At 34.5% G+C, this 8,053-nt stretch overlaps 1 protein-coding gene across 4 annotated transcripts in view; it reads left to right on the top strand.

Annotated features, from left to right (window-relative positions):
• Nucleotides 1-362: 362 nt before the first annotated feature.
• Nucleotides 363-8,053, top strand: part of LOC106103392 — a 39,027-nt gene continuing 31,336 nt past the window's right edge. For 2 of the 4 annotated variants that reach the window (XM_013283143.1, XM_013283144.1), the window contains exon 1: nucleotides 363-610. The gene's annotated coding sequence lies outside the window, so the exon portion shown is untranslated. The remainder of the gene's footprint in view (nucleotides 611-8,053) is intronic. The other 2 variants (XM_013283140.1, XM_013283145.1) reach the window with 2 other exon arrangements.

Below are 8,053 nucleotides of genomic sequence, written 5' to 3'. Positions count from 1 at the left end.
ACAACACTGGCTGGCGTGTTGTGTTCTAAATTTAATCTTTTATATTTTTAAATTAACCTTCTTTTATTAAATGGCTTAATAAATTAACAAAAGAGTGTTGTTATTTTTAATAAAAACGTATAAAGCCGAAAACTTTTCACAGAAAGAGTAGAGATTTAGTTAAAAAGAGATAAAAAAGAAAATATCCAGGCATCGAAATGGTTTGTTTTCATACTTTCCCCACAGCCCACAGCGTGATTGCAGGCGACGTAAAATCAATGGAAAATGAAACAGAGGTATAGTTAGCTATAGAAAATTTTTAGTCGGGAGGGTTCGCGTGTCTGGCTTCGATGCACAATAGACCCCGTGGTTGGCGTCGCTGTGTACGCGGACGCGAGTTGGCGTCTGGCTTCAGCCTTGATCACGCGTTTGCGCCGCTTCGATACAACGCGAATTTATTATTATTTTTTTTTATTGACTGTTAGTTGCCAGTACACATTGTCTGTGGTTATTAGTGGCTTTACAGATTGAGTAAAAACTTTTTGTAGACTGTGGCTGTTCTTAACTCGGTTGTGGTGTGAATACAATGGGACTTCGTTTATAGTGATTTTCGTCGCGAGAAAATGAAAACGTAAGCATTGTCTTGTTACCTTTGATGATTGTTTTTAAACGATACATTGGCTATGGATGACTATTTAGCAGTGCTGTGATTTTTTATTTGTTTTTGATGATATTTATAATTCTTGTGATTTCAATGTAGTTCTATAGCACACTTTCGACAACGCTGCATAAAATATATTGCTTACCTTATGTTGAATGTCGTTAGAAAAAAAAATTAACTTAATACTTATAATTTATTTCAATTGTAATATTATTTGAGTAATGTATACAGCAAGGTTTCTTTTTACATTTACATATGGCAATCAATTACAAATAGTAACAACAGCCTTCCTTAAGTATGTCACAAAATAGGACGATACGATATTTTTATGGCTTCTTAGGTTATTGTAATAACAGGTATAGTAATTATGTACTTAGCCCAATTATTTCCTTCAAAGAAATTAAAAGCCGAATCGATGTTGATTTGTTAATTCCAATTGAAATTGACGAAATATTTAAATCGATTGTATTAATCTAAATCAAAATATCGTTTAATTTTTTAGTTATTTAAATAATGTTTTATGCCTAATAAACTTAAGTTGATCATCATAATTAACTACACATTTGCGATCTTTTAATAGAATTGAGGTGGGCAGTGATAGCAAGGGCAATCGATTTTACCTTGAGCTTATTAAGTTACAAAAGTTGGTAGGCGTTACTTCTGTTACACTCGCAACAATATACTTATGAATAATTAAAATTATTTATGACAAATGACAGAATAACGTATCTTCAAATTTCCTATATTATATAGAACATATATAGAATTATATAGGTACAGGGGTACATCAATCTGTATCTATACTAATATAATCTATACTTCTATACTTATGTAATAAAGCGTAAACACACATTATTTTGTGGCGTAAGATGTCAGCAATTACAGCATATTTTTGAATTATTATTTTTAATAAGAAGCCCTACATTTACGTCACGCTTTAGGCTATATATTTTCACGTCATTAAACTTAGGGGGTAAATATTTTGGATAAAAACCCTAATGTGAGAAAGAGACCATAAGTTGTTGCCAACACAAGAAAGTAAGATTACCATGGTTTGTCTTATTGTCATATCATTTTGACATTTGCAATTGATAATTTGACAAATGTAAAAAATAAAATAAATTTTTCATAAATCCAAGCGGATGAAGCCGCACGGGAACTGCTAGTGTTTAATAAAATGGAATTAATAATGGTAACTAATGGTTTTCGTATCTAAGCGACGTAATAATGGACACATAAACAAGTAATATTACTAGAAATCTTTCACAATAAGACGCGTATTGAAGCGATTGAATTCAGATGACGACTGATAGGGAGTAGGTACAGGTGAAGAAACTTGTGGTGTTCCATCTTAAATGCTACAATCGTTTGAACATTTTGAAACGAGACGCAGAACAAAAACTAATACAACGGAACATTTAAATGTGTTTCTTTTTTATTAAAATCCCTTTGTTTGCACCACTCTGTTATCTAATTGTCTCTCATTGCAATGATGGCAATTTTTCCTGAAGAGGAACACCGCAGATTTTCGCGAGTGTACTGTGCCGATGCTCTGTAGGTAAAAGATGATGACATCATAAATTCTTAATTCGTATTAATCATACTATGAATACAATTTAATGCAAATGACAAGATTCTCGACGTGTTTTGTTCGCCGTTGTTTTTTTCTTAAAAAAACACATTAGATAATCTTGCACTGGCTACGCCGTGTCTAAGATAAAACGAGTCGCTTGACACGAGGTCATACATTAACATGTCTGAGTACTTTGTGTTTGTAAGCGTGAAGTGCGAATAAATTAAAGACGGATCCTTTGACTTTACATAGATAACAAACAATGTTTGGTAATCGTGTGTTCATATTAAACCAAATTGATGTACCGTTTTGGAAAAGAATAAGCGTTAATAAAATTTGCTTTTCATTTATGTTAATTAAAAAGATTTTAATTACATGACGCTTTTTAACTATCGCAAATTCAAAGGCTTTATTGTTCCTTAGTGTCACACTCATTTAGAGCGTGCTCACACCTGAAACTAAAAGATCGGACAACTGTTTTTTTAATACAAGAGAAGGGGACAAACGAGCGGCGAGAACGCCGAGAATAACGACGCCTATGGACATCCGCAATACCAGAGGAACTACAAATGCGTTGCCGGTCTTTGATAAAAATGTAGGCTCTCGTAAATATTTAATCTCGCTTTGATTCCTATGTGCTTATGAAGATGACCACACTACTCGATTTTTAGTTGTGAAATAAACTAGTGAATAGTCTGCAAAACAATTGACAATCGCACGACCGATGTGCGTTTATCAAAGGTGTGCACCCACTCTTAGTGGTCGCTTATGTCTTTTTAAATAATCATTAAAGACTGATAGAGAGGTCACAGTTAAATATATTGTGAATCTTAGAAGGTCCGAACATGTATCAGTTTTCAAGTTAAGTTCACACCATTGACAATGTTCTTTAAGCAGTTCACAACAATGGATTACTCACCTATTGTTTTATATTTTTGTATGTTAGCATTTATTTAGTAACAATGTTACTTACGGAAAAATTTGTATATATTTATTATTACTGTATACCTTCTCGATTACATCGGGCAAAAATCGAATAATTTTATACAAATTCTGCGTTCTTTTTTTGTTTCTTGATAATTATTGTCTGAATCATTTATCGTTTTGTCCGGATGTGCACATCTTGCGTCATTCCGTTCATTTAACAATGGTGTTTATCTGTTGATTTCGTCACAATCGTTTCTTAATAACGTTTAGATAACACTGTATAAGAATTCTCATCATCCCACAGACTTCTATTTAATAATAAACAATAATATTTATGTTCAATTAACACTGATAAAGTTTACAATGTTAGTTTTAACCACCAATAAAATTTAACCCTTAGTTTGGAGTATGTTATTAGTAGTTCCATTTCCCATAGAGTTGAATCTTAAAATAGTACTAAGTGGCTTTCTCAGTGACCATAAAATTGCATAGAGAGGTAAGAAGCAAGATCTATTTCAATTTAGGTACATAAATAGCGAGATTTTGTTTTTTTATAATGTAAGGTGGCAAACGAGCAAGCGGTCACCTGAATCCACTGAAATGGAAAGCGACCGTTGCCCATAATCAATTGCAGATGCGTTGCCTACCATTGATTGACGGAGGAGGAGACGCAAATAAAGAGGAAATTTTCCCTTCCTATGCAACTCCTTCACCGTCAAATCCTCTTTTCCTTCTAAAATTAGGCTTACGGCACCACACTCATCAGACGAAACGTGGAATTGCTTCCACTTCACGCCTGTTTTCTGTGTGGTCGTGGTATTACACCAGGCGAACCGGCCCATTCGTGCGAGGATGTTAAAGCGGGCTCTACCACTGTTAACTCTATTCTTGTTTATTCTATATCAATACATTTTTTTGACTTTATAGTAATGCTTCCCTAATTTTTTAATTAATTTTATGTTAACTAATGTCTATTTATTCCAATTAAGTAATTATTCTAAACACCATCATGCAATGCTAATTAAGGCGAGTGCTTAGAGATGGCCGGAGCGAGGAGCGCCCGCGGGTACGCTATAACGAGGGGAGAGTTATTACAAATGCACGTGTACAGTTCCAAATTAAAATATAAACTCTAAACAAAGGTACCACTGCAATTTAGCTTGTACGCTTCTTAAATTCTACAATATTGTGGACACAACTTTTTTTGTTACTGAATCGACAATTGCCAGGACGTTGCAACATGTCTTAAAAAAAACTTAATATAAAAATTTCACTTTTTTCTAATGACTTTCGTAAAATATTTGGTATACAAAGTTAAGATGTCTTTACAAATGTTAATTCTTACTGTAAAGTTTTAAGTTAGAACAGTTTTAAATCTTACTAATATTATGAATGCAAAAATTAAAATGGACGTATGTTTGTTAGAGTTTGTAGCCTAAACTGCTGAACGATTATCTATGAAATTTGGCATAGACGTAGAGAATAGTGTGGAAGAACAGATAGGCGTATTTTTTAATTCCACGCGGACGAGTCGCGGGCGAAAGCACTCTCTCTTCTTTTCCTATGTCCCCAAAGTGGGGCAGAGGGCGTACGCAGTACGCCACCAGCTCGCTCTGTCCTGGGCTCTGCGTTGTGTCTCGGACCATGACAGCCCGATTGCCTTCAAGTCGGCCGCCACTGAACGCCGCCAGGTTTGTTTAGGGCGGCCACGCTTTCGTGTTCCTTCTGTGATAGTATTAAAGTTTTCACATTTTTAATATTATACAGGTTAAGAAATGTAGACGTAACAAAGACGAAGTATGATTAAGGTGGATATTAAAAAAGGGGTCCGTCGTTCACGAACAATACAAAGTATGCTTTACAATTTATGTTGTTCTTTTTTATAAAAAATGAAAGTACAACGATGCATTGTGATGTTCCGACCGTAAAACTTTTCTGTCTGGGCACGCCGATAAAAATTCACAGAGATGCATTTTACTGCAAATTGAAAACGTATGTTTTGTGAAACTTTTTAATTTTTTACGAAGATAGAGTTTTTACGTTTAATTAGCTTTTGTTATTTACAGAAGGCTTCGTAAAAATACACAAATGCTATTTATATTACCACGATAAAATCAAGCGAAAGAAGGTAACATTTTACTATTGTTTTTTTCCTTTAAAAGCCACGAATTTATATTTAGAACGTAAAATTTAGTGAAGCGCATATAGCCGCGCCAATAGGTTTGGGTTGGGGCTACCGAGCTACTGGTCGTAAGTTCGAGTCCCAACGCCCATTAACTTCATTCTAACAAACCTTTTCAAGCTTACCTGAAACGATACACGATATATTAGTAAATGAAAAATTCAACTAACATAAAAATGTTTTACCGCGATAGTGACAGATGGCGTGCTTCAATCAATTGATTTGGGCTTGGCATAGGTGGCTTGTTGGGGTGTTTGTTGACGCGTTCGTCGACCCCACGCGGCGTCAGGCTGTCTCTACCCTGTGTGTGGGCATGCGCTCAGACTCGAACTTGAATTAATGTTTGCTGCGAAACCACTTGAGCACATGCACGTAATGCGATAAAGCACAAGGTAAACTAGACAGACTTGATACCTCATGAATTTTCTTTTTTTAAATTTTCTTTATGATGAAGACACAAGCACATTCTCTTGTTTAATAGACTCGGTAAAACTTGAAATGTATTTGTAATACAAGTGTTAATAGTTAAGACCACGACAATTTTAGCGAGCGAGTAGCCTATGTGTTTTTCCAGACTATCCTCTACGTCTATGCCATCGAGATCCTCTTCATCGAGATCCATTCAGACGTTTAGGCTACAAACTCTAACAAACACCCATCCAATTAAATAATTTAAACATCCATCCATTCATCTAAACTTTCACATTTATAAGATTAAAAATGCATTAAATAAAACGTTTGTTTTTCAATAGTACATGTACAAGATTCTTAAATCGCAGTTCATCAGTACATGTAAGTCATCAATGTACATTAATTTTTACCAAATGTATCGTCATGCTTAATGTGGTAACGTTTGCACTATCCTAAGTAAGTACTTGGCGCTAGACGAACGACAGAAGACAAACGGATGTTAAAGTGTTAAATGCGTAGATGACAAGTATGGGATGGGAGCGTCTGTTACTGAATAAAAGGGTGTTACAACTTAAGTAAAAGTAATAAAATCTCTCGTTTAGAGCGTGCGTACACCTGGAACTAAAACTATTGCACAATTGTTTAGTCTCGATTGCTATAAGCTTATATGGAGGTGCGCACACGACTCGATTTTCAATTGAGCAACTAAACAGTTGAATTGACTGCAAAACAATCGTCAATCGCATAATAACTATGCGATAGTTTAGTCAAAGGTGTGCGGCCGATCTTATTGTAAACCGATACATAAATCTTGGCAACAAAAGGTGTGTTTACAAAAAAGATTAACTACTGGTTAAAGAATCTTACAGTTTAAAAAGTAATTTAGGTCATGGTATTAAAACTATTTTTAATATTATAATATCTTGAGTAAATTCCAGTTGATGGTTAGGTAAGAGATCATAAATTCTACTGCGAAAGCAAGTGCCTGTGTTGAAAAGGTTTATAGCGAGCAGACTTTGTATTAAAAGAATTTTATGACGCCCTACTCTTAACCGTGTAGATAGTTCCGTCTTGCGTGGAATTTAGACTGAACTTATTCTTACCAGCATAATCCGTTGATTATGTACTTCTTAGTAATCCAATCAATTGAAGTGATTGTAACTATTTTCTGTCCACAACTTCGTCGGCGCAGTATTAAAAAAATCTTATTATCCTGTGCTCTTCGTCATTCTACGAGACGGCGTAACAACGTTTTGAACAATCCAACCAAACTTTTGTATAATGATATTAGATTATTCTACCGAGAATTATTTATCAAAGATGATACCTAAATTACAGCCAAGAGTATCAAACGAAACTTATTACTTAGTGGTAATGATTTATTTAATACTTTATTTTTATTTGAATTAATGTATTTCAATTTGTGGAAACTCACCACTGACAGTATTTCAAGATATGCTTACATATCATTTTGGTAGCATCGCGTATAAATATGGACCTTGCAGACAATCTCCATCAAATAATTATCTGAAGCAATTAGCGATGTTATCGGCGACAGACGCTTTGCATTTTGATTGCACGTGCAGGGCAATGACCCTACTTCCGCCGGATATAAAGTGCTATAGCAATAGACACATACAGATTTAGTGATGGGGCTATTGCGATTATTATTTCAAGGGAAATTTTAAAGTGATTAATAGACAGTATCCCTTAAGTTAATTAAATGGGCTAACTCGAACTGATTTAGCTCAATGTAGAGTCTATCTTTCTATGAGCATTTTTTTGTGTTTAAGGAATTGGATCTTTCTCGTTTCAAGTCATTTTGTTTCTTATACATTTTAGATGATGAGAATCATACGAATGTTATAAATGCGAAAGTTTAGATGGATGAATGGATGTTTGTTAGAGTTTGTAAGCGGATTTCGATGAAATTTGGCATAGACGTAGAGGATAGTCTGCAAAAACACATAAGCTACACGTTTTTTTTTATCCCACGCGGACTGAATTACAGGCGAAAGCTAGTAAAACATAAAATTAGAAATCATTACAGTTAGTCATACTTTTTTTTTTATTTCATTCCGTTTCTCGACAACTAAAAATAAATCGTCTCAAGCTCACACAATTCAGTACAGCTACAATAATGGTCTATAAAAGGGCAAAGCAAGAAGTGAACTATTTTTATTGTAACATCCATAAAATAGTTCCGAGTTGAATGCGTCAAGAACCCGTTAATATGACACTACGTGATTTATGTTCCGTTAGTAACAAGACTGGTCAAAGTACATCACTACTAGTTACACTGTTGAATGAATTCTTGTGT

The sequence above is a fragment of the Papilio polytes genome, unplaced genomic scaffold (assembly GCF_000836215.1).
Source record: "Papilio polytes unplaced genomic scaffold, Ppol_1.0 DF823823.1, whole genome shotgun sequence".
NCBI classification, from domain to species: Eukaryota; Metazoa; Arthropoda; class Insecta; order Lepidoptera; family Papilionidae; genus Papilio; species Papilio polytes.
This window is presented reverse-complemented; position numbering and strand designations above follow the sequence as displayed.